Below are 17,384 nucleotides of genomic sequence, written 5' to 3' on the forward strand. Positions count from 1 at the left end.
ACTCCTTGAGCTTACGGAAACTCACCTCACGATCATCTGTCCAAATGAATGGAACATTCTTCTGGTCAACTTAGTTAGGAGCCGCTATCCTGGAGAAATCTTGCACAAAACGCTTGTAGTAGCCAGCTAAACCCAGAAAACTTCGCACCTCAGTGACTGTTGTAGGCCTAAGCCAATCAGTTACAGCTTCAATTTTCTTGGGATCCACTTGAATACCGTCTCTAGAAACCACGTGTCCCAAGAATGAGATGCTTTCTAGCCAAAATTCACATTTCAAAAATTTGGCGTATAGCTGGTGCTCCCTCAAAGTCTGCAACACCATCCTCAAGTGCCACACGTGTTCTTCCTCGGTCAGGGTATACAGAATGTCATCTATGAATACGATGACAAAACGGTCCAAAAATGGCTTGAACACCCTGTTCATCAAGTCCATGAAGGCTGCTGGTGCATTAGTGAGTCCAAAAGACATCACCAAGAACTCATAATGACCATATCTTGTCCTGAAAGCCGTTTTGGACACGTCCTCATTCCTGATTCTCAATTGATGGTAGCTCGACGCAGTCTATCTTGAAAAGAATCTAGCTCCTTGGGTGATCAAACAAATCATCGATCAGGAAGTGGATACTTGTTCTTCACGATCACCTTGTTCAGGTATGCATAGTCGATACACAACCTCAATGACCCATCCTTCTTTCTCACAAATAGAACAGGAGCACCCCAGGGTGAAGTGCTCGGACGTATGAAACCCTTGTCCAAGAGCTCCTGTAGTTGCTCCTTCAGCTCTTTCAATTCTGCTGGTGCCATCCTGTAAGGTGGCATCGATATGGGGTTTGTACCCGGAATAACATCAATGCAGAACTCTATTCCCCTTTCTGGTGGCAACCATTGAAGCTCTTCAGGAAGACATCCATGAATTCTCGACAACGGGAACATTTTCCATGCCGACACCTTCTACGGATGTATCTCTCACCAATGCCAAATACCCTTGGCATCCACGCCTCAACATTTTACGGCACTAATTGCGACACCAAATTATATGGAGCCACGCTCTGTCACCATCAAAGCTAAACTCTTCCACACGGTATGTGGAAGTATACCTTTGTTCTGCGGTCTAAGGTGGCATAATGAGTTGCCAACGGTCCATCCCGAGTTACATCGAAATCCATTACTGGTAGAGGAACCAAGTCTGCTGGGAGGATCTTTCCATCCACTACCACTGGGCTGCCTGGAAATACCATGTCTACATCTATGTTGTCACTAAGTGGGGTAGCTACTGACAAAGGGCATTCTAAGGTTGTAGGGTTTCTACCCAACCTCATGGTAAACACAGGGGAGACAAATGAGTGCGTAGCACCCGGATCTATCAAAACACGAGCCTCATAAGAACAGACCAGAAGAATACCTGCCACAACTGCATTTGAAGCTTGAGCATACTGGTGGGTCAGGGTGAAAACCGAGCTTGACCCTACCGAGTGGCGAACCACGATCGACTTCTACCTCTGATCCGCCTCCAAATCCACGTCCCCCTTGTCCTCGGCCTGTTGTACCAGCCCATTGCACTGCCATGTTGGAAGCACCCGGATACAACTGTCGAGGAACATTCGCAACAGAACCCTGTGACCCCATCTGTGGCTCGCTGAACATGGGGCATTCTCTAGCAAAGTGACCGGTTGGCCACACCTGAAGCATACTCCTGATCCCATCAAACAAGGTACTGAATGTCCTCTTCCACACTGTGCACAAGGTGCCAAGGAGGATCTGAACTGGACCAGAACTCATGTACGAATGGCCACCCTTCTGGATCCGTGTACCACAGTGCAGATCCTCGTGGTGATTATGCGAAACCACTTCTCTTGCTCCTACCCTTTCCTCTGTAATTACCACAGCCACCATCAGGAGTACCCATGGAAGGGACACACGAGGAACCCTCTGCTCTGTTTTCTTTGCTCTTCCATTGTCATCCACGGCATAGCTAATCTCAATCATGCAGCTCGATCAACCACCACATCAAAAGGCGATCCGACATCATGGCCAGTTCGCATACCTCTGTCAAGCCCCTTTAGGAATCTTTTCACCTTCATAGTCTCTGTAGATCTGCTGTAGGGGCATATCTGCTCAATTCGAATTGCAGAGCATATTCATCTACTGGACACGCCATTCTGTCTTAAGGCCTCAAAGGCCCACCGCTTTCGATCTCTGAAGCTTTACGCACAAACCGATTAATAAAAAGTTCCACAAACTGAGCCCATGTCAAACCCTCCATCCGGGGTAACACGTAGTCATTCATCCATTGCCTAGGCATGGGCCCCATGACGTGCTGCATACATTCTATCAATCTTCTATCAGTCAATCGTAATTACATTCTGCTGTCTCACAGAATCCAAAAACCGATATGCATCGTCGACACATCATAGGTACGAGCACTAACTTCTTAAAATTTATGATCTGCTTGTAAGGTTCCCCTCTTGGTGCGGTGGATCTGCTGCTGTGGAGGGTGGACCATATCTTTGCGCCATCATGTCGATGGTTCTCTGCAGACCCGGCTAGAGTAGCCGCCATGGGGTCCATGGGACCACTGTGCCATGAAAAGTTCTTGAGCGTGGGTAGCTGCTCTTCTACTTGAGCGACTCTAGGCCTCCTACCCCGCCTCCTGGGCGGCGCCTCATCTGTCTTGACACCTCGTCGAGCACATCAGTTACAGTGCGATGGCGGCTCTCTTGCTTCTACGCATTTTCCTGAAATTCAGCAGCATTAGCCCACAAAATTCAAAATTGCACATTGCACAGCTCTATAGACTCATATTTACACACAATATATGAAGCAGAAACTAGAAGCAAAGACGACAATGCAAGACGAATATGGACCCTATTTTTCCGCATGTGACTCCTATTAGACTTTTCCCAACACTTTAGACAACTTTTCCCTAGGAATCTGGAGCCTAAGCTCTGATACCACATTTGTCACGACCCAACCTATGGGCCGGACCGGCACTAGGACCTGGGCCAGCCTAAAGCCCCCGAGGCCCGTAGTAAGCCTTAACTGTTCATTTACCCAATTCTAAGGCCCATTGGGCCCAAATTCAAGAAACCAAACGGACAGAGTCCGGCCATAAAATGGACTTTCCAACGGGGAGTTTTTGACTCACCCGACCTGTAAACACAATAAATACTCAATTGGGGAGCTCAGCTCACCCTCCACATACTCATCAACATAAAATAAATGGGAGCTCAGCTCCCTCATCCAATCCATCAACATGCATAACATATTTAAGTTTACAGGTCCAACATGATAAAAATATTACAGACCAAATTCAAATAAATACTGCTAACACATGCGGAAATTCTAGGAGTAAATAAAATTACACAAACATGGATAAACAACCTGCGAAGGATAAAAGCAGGTTAACCCAGAATAAAATATCCTCCTGTGGCCTGTAAAAATTTTTGAACAGGAGTGAGCGTTCGACTCAGAGAGTAAAATATCAATCTTAACTATAATCTCTATAACTATCTGAAACTAATGCAACCTGTAGAGTGAAATGCAACATACACAACATTTTCACATCATAACATCAAAAAGGTAATTTGGAGCACTCACACACCCTGTAGTATCAATCATAACATATGGGAGCTGATCCCCTATCTGACTCTCTTAAATCCAACAGTGCGGTGAATTACTCAAGCTCGGACTTCCACTTAATAACCAAATCGAGGGTCCCAGAATTACTCAAGCCGTGACTACCCCTCGAAGGAACGGGTCCAGAATTACTCAAGCGTGACTACCGTCCTTTCCATAGTCCACACCACATCACACGCACGCCAACGCACGCTGCTGCTCCAAATTACCACAACAACATCCATGGTACATCACGATTATGAATGCAACATAAATCGTGCCTAGAGTTTAACTACATAAATATATGCATATAAGTGATGCATGGGCATCTTTGAACATATAATAATATTGAAATTATAATTAAAATTAATATTTTACTCACAGACTTGACGACAAATTCTTTGTGGCGGGTGGGCGGAGGAAGAAGGCTATCGGCTCACGACAATCATATTACATTTATTTAATACAATCGACTCAATACAAATAAAGAAAAAGACCAATTACGTCCTAAGTCGTGCAGAAAATCCGTGAGTCTCCCTATACCTAGGACCTACTCAACTTTGCAAAAGGGCTAAAAACGCACTTCTATACTCACAATCCATACATCAACAGTTCAATCATATCACACAACCCCTCTGGGCCCATCAAATCAATCATCCATCACAATACGCAAAATTTCAATTTAGTCCTTATTATTGATCATTTTTGCAAAAACGCCCAAACAAGCTCTAAAAATTATAAAACTTTGCCCGCGGTCCTTAGCAATATTACTAAGCTATTGCAAAAGAATCGTAATTTTATAAGCAACAACGAATAATTTATGGAATTTTAATCCAATTTAAGCACTAGAAAATTACGTAAAAACTAGGTTGGGTTTACCTTTGCGATTCCGACTTGAGGGCGCTCGGGACGTCTGACAATGGGGGGCTAGCCAAAACCTCGGTCCAATTCGGAGACTTTTCGGGTAACGGGTCTGTCTGGCCTGAAATTTGCAGACCCGGTCAACTGTCAAATTTCAGCGAATCGAGGATACCTACACGAAGCCCGTAACACGGGGTTAGTACATAAATTTTTCAGAATTTTCTAAGCTCATTTAAAGCTTGAAAATACACTTCAAAGATCCGTGTGACCCACCAAAAGCGGTGTCGGAAAAATTCAAAATTTATGTCGTTCGAAGCTCTCGGCGAATGGAGCGTCTGGTGGCCTCGGTTTCCTCGTGGGATTCACGGTTTTTGAGAAATCTAGCCCAAAAGTCGAAATGGGCTAAAATCTTCCCGAGCAAAAATCGGACAAACCGCTCGATGGATTTCGGCGTTCTTGGTGTCTATGGAAAGCTCTCGCCGAGTAGATGATTTTAGACACAAGACCCGGTCCAATCGGTGGCCGGATCGGCCGGATTTGGCCGGAGAAACTGGAGCGGCAGCGCGAGGAGGAGAGAGAAAAGAAAAGAGAAAGAGAGGGGACGCGCGGGAGAAGAAAAAGGAAAGGAGCGGTTCGATTCGACCGGTCCGATCCGGTCGATTCGATACAGCCGGTTCGATACCAAATACAAAATTATGAATTTTACTCGCCTCGGACCAAAAGCGAGGTCCAAAAATTTCGAAAAAATTCCGTAAAACTCAGAAAAATACGTAGACTCCAAATATATTTTTAGTTTTGCCACGTGGTCTTTAAATTAATTTTTAAAAATCATCAAAGTTTATATTTTCGAAAAATCGAACCCGATTTTTAAAATCCGAAAAATCTCAAAAAAATTCCTAAAATTTAAATAAAATTAAAATATCAAAAATACTCATAAATAATAAAATTTGGGGTGTTACATATTTTCTGTAAAATAAAGAGAGCCTTAGTCTCTGTTTATTTCGTGGAAAATAACTTATACAAAAATAATATTTTTCACAGAAATTATTTTTTCAAAAAATATTTTATAGTATTTGATTGCAATGTTAAACTAATTGTATGTATATATAAATGTATTTACATTAAGATTGGCTAAGTCTAGAAAATGACTTCTTCTTGAAAAAATCATTTTCCTTAAAAAAAGCTTAATTTTTCCTTTGATTAGGAATTGGCCTATTTTCTTGAATATCTAAAACGTTAATGCAAATTAAAAGATGTTTTTAAAAAAAATATTTTCTACAAAACAAATAGAGTCTTAATTACCTACAAATTATCTAAAAGATGGATTGAATCTTTTATCGATTTTGTTACAGCAGGTACGCAAATCTAAGGAATGTGCACAATTGCACAATCACACACAATAAAAAAAAAAGAGAAGAAAAATAATATAAAATTTACATGGTTCGACCATAAGATCTACACCCATGGGCAAGACAAAAGAAAAAGTTTCACTATAATAAAAAGAGTAAGATACAATCACTCAGAACTCTCAAATGTATTTCTCAAATATCTCATAATTCTACTGTAAAGGACAGAATATTACAATATTTATACTATACAACGCTACCACCACATACCTCACTTTTATTTCAGTCGGGTGGTAGCACGAAACTTTTGAGTTGGATCACAATTGGAGTTCATAAAGATATATTCAAAATTCAATTCACATAAAAATAACAAATTTAAAGGCTAAAGTGCACACAAATTAAAAGCCATGATATTCATACAAAAGAAACATTGTATAAATAATTATACTGATCAATTTTACATTTAGTTACAATCACGTTTAAAAAACAAATAAGGCACTGTTTGGTCTTTCTCTTTTCTTTTATCAGTTATCTTTTCCTTTTACTAATTTTCCATTTTCCAATTTTTACTTCTCAATTTCCTTCTATAAGTTTTTTCCATTAGATTTTTCTAATTTCAATGGGATTAAATTGTTACTGATAAATTAACTAAAAATAAAATACTTACTTAAGAATCATATTATATTTTTAATAAGAGTATCATATTATTATTGATATATTTAGGTAAGGCAACTTGTACACTTGTATCATAAACATAAAGCAGAAGCTACTTTTACTGAAAACAATATTGTTAACACTTACAAGTACAAAAATGCGGATTCTCATGCACATAAATATAATAATATCTAGCTTATTATCATTATTTTAGAATTAGGCCATTAGCTTTACCAATTTATATCTCATCAATTAACTTAAAATCTTGTTGATATAGCTGAACAAAAGCTCGAAAAGAGAAAAATTAATTGAGATTACCCCCTATATATATATATATTCCATCTCAACGGCTTCAAGAACTCTAGATATAATATTAAATTACCTTGAATATTAAACAGGTAAATTTGTGTTACATTCCTCAATTGCAAAGAGATTGCTCATATCTCTCGTCTCACATATCAATAGGATAAGAGAAAAAGATTTACCTAGACCTGATCTATGTGAACTTTCTTATTTTATATGTGATTCTTATCATACATATTATATTTTGGGTCCACAATAAATCAGATCTAGATAAAAATTTCATAATCCAGACATGATATAAAATGCATTGATCTAGCCATCAAACAGGGGAACAAGAAGAAAAGAAAGAAAGAAAACCTATCAACTCAATCACTTAGCTCCAGAGAATCGAAACCAAATTCTATTGCCACACAGATATCATCCCATCAACAGCCTTTAAAGAGGAATATAATGAGTTGTCCATTAATGCAAAGCATTTGATGGATTTCTAGTCAACAGGATTACATTCAAGCTGCTAAGCCTACATAATAATGGAACTTATTCTATGTGCTTATCAGATATCATATTAAGTATATACCATATCCATACAACATGTTACTTTTATTTAGTTCAAGACAGAAAAAAAAGGAGAAATAATTGAATCCTCTAAAAGCTTGCATTACAAGAGATATTAAGCTTCAATTAGCACTCATTAGTTTAATTATTAGCGTCACTAATCAGCGAACATGACATGATATTCCAATGCTGCCTTTGATTTAGATATCAAATTATGATGGTGCAAAACAACTTTAATATCTTACTATTAATTAATTTGTTTTTTTAGGCAATTCATATTATTAATAGAAAGATAAATTAGAAAAAATTTAGTATGAAAATATCCTACTAACTAACCCCGATCATTAGATCAATCAATACACCCGACCTAGAACACTAACACTGCATAACTTCATTAATTCTTATAATACACAACACTAAGCCAAATTTTGCTTTCTTAATCTCTTAAAATATATATTGTTTCCTATGTTTGTTAGGTTATATCATGCAAATCAATTGATGTTGCATTTGAATGTGTAAATGTCACTATCTCAAAATGATGGCTAGGAATTAAGCATGAGTGTTGTTTGGCCTCTGCCTCTGAAAACTCCACTTTGGAATAATGGAGAGAATAAATAAAAGGAAAAACAACAAAAAAAACTTAAACCCTATTTGCAAAGGTGGGTGGAATAATAGTTAGAGCCTCATTCCTTATTCTCTATAGAACGATAAATTAATTGTTGAACACACACACAAACATAACAGAGAACACATATTAGTATGAAAGTTTATTGACAATAGATAAAGAAGAAGACAATAATTTAAGTGTTTTGATTGTTAGGATATTACGTTCACGAACAAAATATAATGCTTAAATGGTTGCAAAAGAGAAAGTCACTAAAACTAAATAGAATAATAATATAAGTTAAATAAGAAGTAATCTATGCGTCTTATATATAGAAAGGTAACTTTTAATATAGGGATATAATTCTCCAATAAAATTAAAACCCATTTGTGAAAGCAGCATCACATTTTCATGCACTATAAAGCCTTATTATTAGGTCACACCTTCAAGAGTGCATGACATAGAATCGAATACAGCCACCAACCCGATGTCATCTCTATCAAAGAAAAAAAAAAAAAAAGAAAAAACAAGGGCTTTTTTTCTAAACAGATGAGTTTAAAGGAAAAAACACATAAAAAAGTGACTTACAAAATATATATTAAAAAGACTATTTTTTTTTTGTCGGATAGGACGAAATGAAGAACAAGATGCGATTCTTATCAATGACTACATCTAGTTTCTAATTTTAGACCTTGCTTTGTAATCTATTGATTAAAATATAAACATACACAATACAAAGTTGAATCTAACATGTTCTGAAGTGGAGTTATACTCTATTTTGCTCTCTTGACTTCTATTATAACAAAATTGTTATTGCTTAATAACATTAAGAGTGAGCGAATTTTTTCTTTTTTAAGAAAGAGCACTTCCCTGCTTTGGAGAAAATGTCACGTTAGGGAATTTTTTTTTGGTACGATCATTATAAATACAACAGTTTCATTATAATTATTAATTATGGTATAACTTACATAAGACTCATCACAATCAATGGTTATAATGAAACCATTGTACACATATTGATTTCATTATATAATTTTTTCTATGCGAGAGAGTGAGAATCATTTTGCCCATATAATTAGAAAGGTAGTTGCCTCATCATTATGTTTTATTTATTTTTTAATATCTTTTAGCCAGTTATTTGACTTAACTTTTAAAAATCAATTTATAAACATTTAAAATTTTAAGTAATTATATATTTAGTTAAAATGTTTATAAATAATTGATAAACAGTTAACATGTTTAATAAAAAAATAGCTTATAAAGACATTTATTATTAAAATTATTAAAAAGATACTAAATGAGATATATGGTAAAATTTTAAAAAATTGAAAAATGATTATATGGTAATTACCGGGTAAAATTAGCTTATAAACACAAAATTTATAAGTATTAAAATGAAAAGTTGGTTCTCAAACTTATTTTTATTGGCTTATAAAATAATAAATTTATTTTTACAATTTATAAGCTGGTTTCATTGGCTTATAACCTAAGACAAACATCCTTTTAAATGCCTTGTTATTCTTTGATCTGGTTGCTACTTAGAATAGCGACTAAGCTGACCCATGCAAAAATCACTGGAGTGGTGATGCTAATCGCTGCTCTAAGTAGTGTTTCGTGGCTTTTTGCCAATCAGCGACTAGATATAGATGCGTTTAAAACTGCGTCTTCTTTATTATTTAATCTACCTGGTAAAAATACCCCTCTTTAATAAATATTTTGTAAATTATCCTTTTAGTGCTTATTTTTTCCAAACTCACCTATTTAGAAAAAAGCACAAAAAGCAATTCTCGGTCGATCGATGACCTCTTGCATGCATATAAATACTTAACCTAGCTACTTTCTCCTCAGTAGTACTTGCAAAACCTTAAATAGGGAAGGGCAGGGTCCGTTCTTTGAAGAGGGTTGACATATCTTGAAGAAAGAAACAAAATTTTGCAAGAAAAATGATAGGGTGGGAAGATGTTTATAAGGTGTGGCGGTGGCCATGGTACCCCTGTACGTGGCCCTAGCGTTGGGTTATAGATTTGTAAGGTGCCTGTGTCATGACCCAACCTATGGGCCGCACCGGCACTAGGACCTGGGCCAGCCTAAAGCCCCCGAGGCCCGTAGTAAGCCTAACTATTCACTAACCCAACTCTAAGGCCCATTTGGGCCCAATATCAAGAAATCAACCGGACGGAGTCCGGCCATAAAGTGGATCTTTCAGCGGGGAGTTTTTGACTCACTCGACCTGTAAACAAAATATATCATCAATTGGGGAGCTCAGCTCACCCTCCACATACTCATATCAACATAAAGATAAATGGGAGCTCAGCTCCCTCATCCAGTCCATCAAACATGCATATAGTAATTTTACAGGTCCACATAACAATTTATATTACAGACCCGAATCAATTAATATTTCTAACACATGCGGAAATTCTAGGAGTAAATAAAATTATACAAATATTGATAAACAACCTGCGAAAGAGAAAAGCAGGTTAACCACAATAAAATCCTCCTGTAGCCTGAATAAAATATTGAACAGGAGTGAGCGTTCGACTCAGAGAGTAAAATATCAATTCTAACCATAATCTATATAACTATCTAAAATTAATGCACCCTGTAGTGAAATGCAACACCAGCAATAATCTCAAATCATAACATCAAAAAGGTAATTTGGAGCACTCACGCACCCAGTAATATCAATCATAATATATATGGGAGCTGATCCCCTATACAGCTCTCTTAATTCCAACTGTGCCAGCGAAGAACTCAGCTCGGACTTCCACTTAATAACCAAATCGGGGTCCCAGCGAAGAACTCAAGCCGTGTCTACCCCGAAGGACCGGGTCCCAGCGAAGATCTCAAGCCGTGTCTACCCGTCCTATCCATAGTCCACACCACATCACACGCACGCCAACGCACGCACACTGCTCCAAATTACCACAACAACATATATGGCACTTTCACAGTTATGAATGCAACATAAATCGTGCCTAAATTTTATCTACATAGATATATGCATATAAGTGATGCATGGGCATGCTTGAACATATAATAATAGTGAAATTACAATTAAAATTAATATTTTACTCACAGACTTGACAACGGTCACTGTGGCGGCTGGGCGGAGGAAGAAGGCTGTCCCGGCTCACCTGACAATTATATTACAATTATTTAATACAAATGACTCAATACAAATCAAGAAAAGACCAAATACGTCCTAAGTCATGCTGAAAATCCGGCAGAGTCTCCCCTATACCTAGGACCTACCCAACCTGCAAAAGGGCTCAAAACACACTTCTATATTCGCAACTCATATATCCACAATTCAATCACATCACACAGCCCCTCCTGGGCCCATCAAATCAGTCATCCATCACAATATGTAAAATTTCAATTTGATCCTTATAATTGATCATTTTTGCAAAAACTACCCAAACAAGCTCTAAAAATTCTAAAACTTTGCCCCGCGGTTCTTAGCAATATTACTAGGCTATTGCAAAAAGAATCATAATTTTCTGAGCTACCACGAATATTTTATGGATTTTTAATCCTATTTAAGCACTAGAAAATTACGAAAAAACAAGGTTCGGGTTTACCTTTGCCGATTCCGACTTCAGGGACGCGCTCGGGACATCTGACAATGGGGGGGTAGCCAAAACCTCGGTCCAATTTGGAGACTTTTCTGGTAACAGGTCTGTTTGGCCGGAAATTCACAAATCTAGACAACTGTCGAATTTTCGCGAATTGAGGATACCTACACGAAGCCCACAACATGGAGGTTAGTACATAAATTTTACGGAATTTTCTAAGCTCATTTAATGCTCGAAAAAATACTGCGAAGTTCCGTGGGATCCACCGAAAAACGGTGTCGAAAAATTTGAAATTTATGTCGCCGCGAAGCTCTCGATGAGTGGAGCGCTCTGGTACTCTCGGTTTTCTCGTGGGGTTTACAGTTTGTGAGAAATCTAGCCCAAAAGTCAAAATGGGCTAAAACTTCCCGGACAAAAATTGGACAAACCGCTCGATGGATTTCGGTGTTCTTGGTGTCTATGGAAAGCTCTCGACGAGTAGATGAGTTTAGACACAAGACCCGGTCCGATTGGTGGCCGAATCGGCCGGATTTTGGCAGGGAAGATGAATGGTTGCTCTCGTGTGCGCGCGCTGCGTGGAGCCGTTTTTGGCTTTCCAGCGCGGCCGTGGGGAGGGGTGAGGCGCGCCTACGAGCGGGTGGCAGGAGGTGGCGGCGCAGCAAGGGGAGGAGGGAGGAGAGAGAAAAAGAGAGAGAAAGGGAGAGGGGTCGGGACGCGCGGGGAGGAAGAAGGAAGAAAAAGAAAAGGCCGGTTCGATTCGATCGGTCTGATCCGATCCGGTTCGGTTCGATTCAAGATACAAAATTTTTTAATTTTTACTCTGCCTCGGGACCGAAAACGAGGTCAAAAAATTTCAAAAAAATTCTAGAAAACTCAGAAAAATTCATAGACTCCAAATATATTTTTAGTTTTGCCACGTGGTCTTTAAATAAATTTTTAAAAATCATCAAAGTTTATATTTTCGGAAAATCGAACCCGATTTAAAATCCGAAAAATCTCAAATAATTTCTTAAAATTTAAATAAAATTAAAATATCAATAATACTCATAAAATAATAAAATTTAAAATTTTGGGGTGTTACATTCTTCTCCCCTTACAAAAAATTCGTCCTCGAATTTTACACAAGGCAAAATAAAGTACAAGATTACACATTGAACAGATAAGGGTACTTGCTACACATGTCCCGTTCTGACTCCCAGGTACACTCTTCCACTGACTGACTCCTCCACAAAACCTTAACCATAGGGATCTGTTTTGATCTTAGCTGTCTCACTTGGTAGTCCACTATGGCTACAGGTTGCTCCTCAAATGTCAAGTTCTCTTTTAACTCTATTACATCCGGCTGTAGTATATGAGAAGGATCTGGAATGTATTTCCTGAGCATGGAGATGTGAAACACAGGATGAACATGAGAAAGGTTGGGTGGTAGCTCCAACCGGTAGGCAACTGCTCCAACTCTATCAGTAACCTCAAAAGGTCCGATATACCGAGGTGCCAACTTGCCCTTCTTTCCAAATCTCATGACTTCCTTCATTGGAGAAACCTTCAGGAATACATAGTCGCCTACTGCAAACTCCACATCCCTCCGTCTGGGGTCTGCATAACTCTTTTGCCTACTGAAAGTTGTTTTTAATCGTTCCCTGATTAAAGGAACTACCTCTGAAGTGTATTGCACTAGGTCTACATCATGCACCTTCGCTTCTCCCATTTCCGTCCAACACAGAGGAGACCTACACTTTCTTCCATATAGTGCCTTATAGGGTGCCATCCCTATGCTGGAATGGTAACTGTTGTTGTAAGCAAACTCCACCAAAGCTAGCTGATCATCCCATTGACCTCCAAAATCCAAAACACTCATGCGAAGCATGTCTTCCAGTGTTTGGATTGTCCTTTCAGATTGTCCATCTGTCTGAGGGTGGAAAGCCATACTAAAGTTCAACTGTGTGCCAAGTGCCTCCTGCAACTTCCTCCAAAACTGAGAAGTGAACTGGGGCCCTCTGTCAGATATTATGGAAGCCGAAACTCCATGCAATCTGACTATTTCTCGAATGTAGAGTCGGGCGTACTTGTAACACCCCGAAATTTTAATTTTTATGAGCATTTTGGTATTTTAATTTTATTTAAATTTTAGGAATTTTTTTGAGATTTTTCGGATTTTAAAAATCGGGTTCGATTTTCGGAAAATATAAACTTTGATGATTTTTAAAAATTAATTTAAAGACCACGTGGCAAAACTAAAAATATATTTGGAGTCTACGTATTTTTCTGAGTTTTACGAAATTTTTTCGGAATTTTTGGACCTCGCTGGTCCCGAGGCGAGTAAAATTCAAAATTTTGTATTCAATCGAACCGAATCGAACCCGATCGGATCGGACCGGTCGAATCGAACCGCTCCCTTTCCTTTTTCTTCTCCGCCGTCCCCTCTCTTTTCTCTTTCTTTTCTCTCCTCCTCCTCGCGCGCTCGCCGCTTCCGCTCCGGCCAACCGCCGATCCGGCCACCGATGGGACCGGGTCTTATGTCTAAAATCATCTACTCGGCGAGAGCTTTCCATAGACACCAAGAACGCCGAAATCCATCGAGCGGTTTGTCCGATTTTTGCTCGGGAAGATTTTAGCCCATTTCGACTTTTGGGCTAGATTTCTCGAAAATCGTGAATCCCACGAGAAAACCGAGGCCACCAAAGACGCTCCATTCGCCGAGAGCTTCGCAACGACATAAATTTCGAATTTTTTCGACACCGCTTTCAGTGGGTCCCACGAAATTTCGCAGTGTATTTTCGAGCATTAAATGAGCTTAGAAAATTCTGAAAAATTTATGTACTAACCCCGTGTTATGGGCTTCGTAGGTATCCTCGATTCGCGAAATTCGGCGATTGACCAGTCCGCAAATTTCGGCCGCATGCACTGCACGGAAAAGTCTCCGAATTGGACCGAGGTTTTGGCTAGCCCCATTTTCGTGACGCCCCGAGCTGCCTCAAGTCGAATCGGCAAAGGTAAACCCGAACCTTGTTTTTACGTAATTTTCTAGTGCTTAATAGGATTAAAAATCCATAAAATATTCGTGGTAGCTTAGAAAATTACGATTCTTTTTGCAATAGTTTAGTAATATTGCTAAGGACCGCGGGGCAAAGTTTTATAATTTTTAGAGCTTGTTTGGGCAATTTTTGCAAAAATGATCAATAATAAGGACTAAATTGAAATTTTGCGTATTGTGATGGATGATTGATTTGATGGGCCCAGGAGGGGCTGTGTGATATGATTGAACTGTTGATATATGGATTGTGAATATAGAAGTGCGTTTTTAGCCCTTTGCAGTTGGGTAGGTCCTAGGTATAGGGAGACTTCACGATTTTCGGCACGACTTAGGACGTACTTGATCTTTTTCTTTGTTTGTATTGAGTCAAATTTATTAAATAGATATAATGTAATTGTCAGGTGAGCCGGGACAACCTTCTTCCTCCGCCCAGCCGCCACAGTAATTTATCGTCAAGTTTGTGAGTAAAATATTAATTTTAATTGTAATTTCGATATTATTATATATTCAGCATGCCCATGCATCACTTATATGCATATATTTATGTAGTTAAACTCTAGGCACGATTTATGTTGCATTCATAACTGTTGATGTACCATGGATGTTGTTGTGGTAATTTGGAGCAGTGTGCGTGCGTTGGCGTGCGTGTGATGTGGTGTGGACTATGGAAAGGACGGGGTAGTCACGGCTTGAGTAATTCAGGGACGTTCCTTCGAGGGGTAGTCACGGCTTGAGTAATTATGGGACCCTCGATTTGGTTATTAAGTGGAAGTCCGAGCTTGAGTAATTCGGGCACGTGTTGGATTTAAGAGAGTCAGATAGGATCTCCCATATGTTATGATTGATACTACAGGGTGTGTGAGTGCTCCAAATTACCTTTTTGATGTTATGATGTGAAAATGTTGTGTATGTTGCATTTCACTCTACAGGTTGCATTAGTTTCAGATAGTTATAGAGATTATAGTTAAGATTGATATTTTACTCTCTGAGTCGAACGCTCACTCCTGTTCAAAAATTTTTACAGGCCACAGGAGGATATTTTGTTCTGGGTTAACCTGCCTTTTTACCTCGCAGGTTGTTTATCAATATTGTGTAATTTTAATTACTCCTAGAATTTCCGCATGTGTTAGCAGTAATTATTTGAATTTGGTCTGTAATATTATATTCATGTTGGACCTGTAAACTTAATATTTTAAGTCTGTTTTGATGGATTGGATGAGGGAGCTGAGCTCCCATTTATTATTATGTTGATGAGTATGTGGAGGGTGAGCTGAGCTCCCCAATGGATGGTTTATTGTGTTTACAGGTCGGGTGAGTCGAAAACTCCCCGTTGGAAAGTCCATTTTATGGCCGGACTCTGTCCGTTTGTTTTCTTGAATTTGGGCCCAATGGGCCTTAGAGTTGGGTAAATGAATAGTTAAGGCTTACTACGGGCCTCGGGGGCTTTAGGCTGGCCCAGGTCCTAGTGCCGGTCCGGCCCATAGGTTGGGTCGTGACAAATGTGGTATCAGAGCTTAGGCTCCAGATTCTTAGGGAATGTTGTCTAAAGTGTTGGGAAAAGTCTAATAGGAGTCACATGCGGAAAAATAGGGTCCACATTCGTCTTGCATTGTCATCTTTGCTTCTAGTTTCTGCTCCATATTTTATGTATAAATATGAGTCTATAGAGCTGTGCAATGTGCAGTTTTGAATTTTGTGGGCTAATGCTGAATTCGTGAAAATGCGTAGAAGCGGAGAGCCGCCATCGCACTGAACCAGATGTGCCTGACGAGGTGTCGGCACAGGATGAAGCGCCTGCCCCGAGGAGGCGGGGTAGGAGGCCTAGAGCTGCTCAAGTAGAAGAGCAGCTACCCACAGTTCAAGAACAGTCTTTCATGGCACAGGGTCCCATGGACCCCATGGCAGCTACTCTAGCTGGTCTGCAGAGAACCATCGACATGATGGCGCAGTATATGGTCCACCCTCCACAGCAGCAGCAGTCCACCGCACCAAGAGGGGAACCTTACAAACAGATCATAAATTTTAAGAAGTTAGTGCCTGGTACCTATGATGTGTCAGACGATGCATATCGGTTTTTGGATTCCTGCAGACAGCAGAAATGTAATTACGCTTGGATCGATAGAAGATTGATAGAATGTATGCAGCACGTCATGGGGCCCATGCCTAGGCAATGGATGAATGACTACGTGTTACCCCGGATGGAGGGTTTGACATGGGCTCAGTTTGTGGAACTTTTTATCAATCGGTTTGTGCCAGAAAGCTTCAGAGATCAGAAGCAGTGGGCCTGTGAGGCCTTAAGACAGAATGGCAGGTCTTTAGATGAATATGCTACAGAATTTCTGGAATTGAGCAGATATGCCCCTACAAAGCAGATTCTGAGAGACTATGAAGGTGAAAAGATTCCTAAAGGGGCTTGGACAGAGGTATGCGAACCTGGCCATGATGTAGGATCATCTTTTGATGTGGTGGTTGATCGAGCTGCAGATTGAGATTAGCTATGCCGTGGATGACAAATGAAGAGCAAAGAAAAACAGAGCGAGAGGGTTCCTCAGTGTCCCTTCCATGGGTACTCCGGACGGTGGTGGCGTGGTAATTACAGAGGAAAGGGTAGGAGCAAGAGAAGTGGTTTTGCACACCGACCACGAGGATCTGCACTGTGCGGATCCAGCGGTGGTAACATTCGAAGTACGATAGTTAGGTGCAGTTCAGATCCTCCTTGGCACCTTGTGCACGGTGTGGAAGAGGACATTCAGACCTTGTTTGATGGGATCGAGTATGCTTGTGTGTGGCCAACCGGTCACTTTGCTAGAGAATGCCCCATGTTCGATGAGCCA

At 39.6% G+C, this 17,384-nt stretch overlaps 1 long non-coding RNA gene across 1 annotated transcript in view; it reads left to right on the forward strand.

Annotated features, from left to right (window-relative positions):
- LOC131179898 (uncharacterized) overlaps nt 1-15,795 on the forward strand; it is a 117,306-nt gene extending 101,511 nt beyond the window's left edge. The window contains exon 3 of the long non-coding RNA XR_009148830.1: nt 15,575-15,795. This is a non-coding gene — a long non-coding RNA (uncharacterized LOC131179898). The remainder of the gene's footprint in view (nt 1-15,574) is intronic.
- The last annotated feature ends 1,589 nt before the right edge of the window (nt 15,796-17,384 follow it).

Source organism: Hevea brasiliensis, chromosome 5 (assembly GCF_030052815.1).
Source record: "Hevea brasiliensis isolate MT/VB/25A 57/8 chromosome 5, ASM3005281v1, whole genome shotgun sequence".
Lineage (NCBI taxonomy): Eukaryota > Viridiplantae > Streptophyta > Magnoliopsida > Malpighiales > Euphorbiaceae > Hevea > Hevea brasiliensis.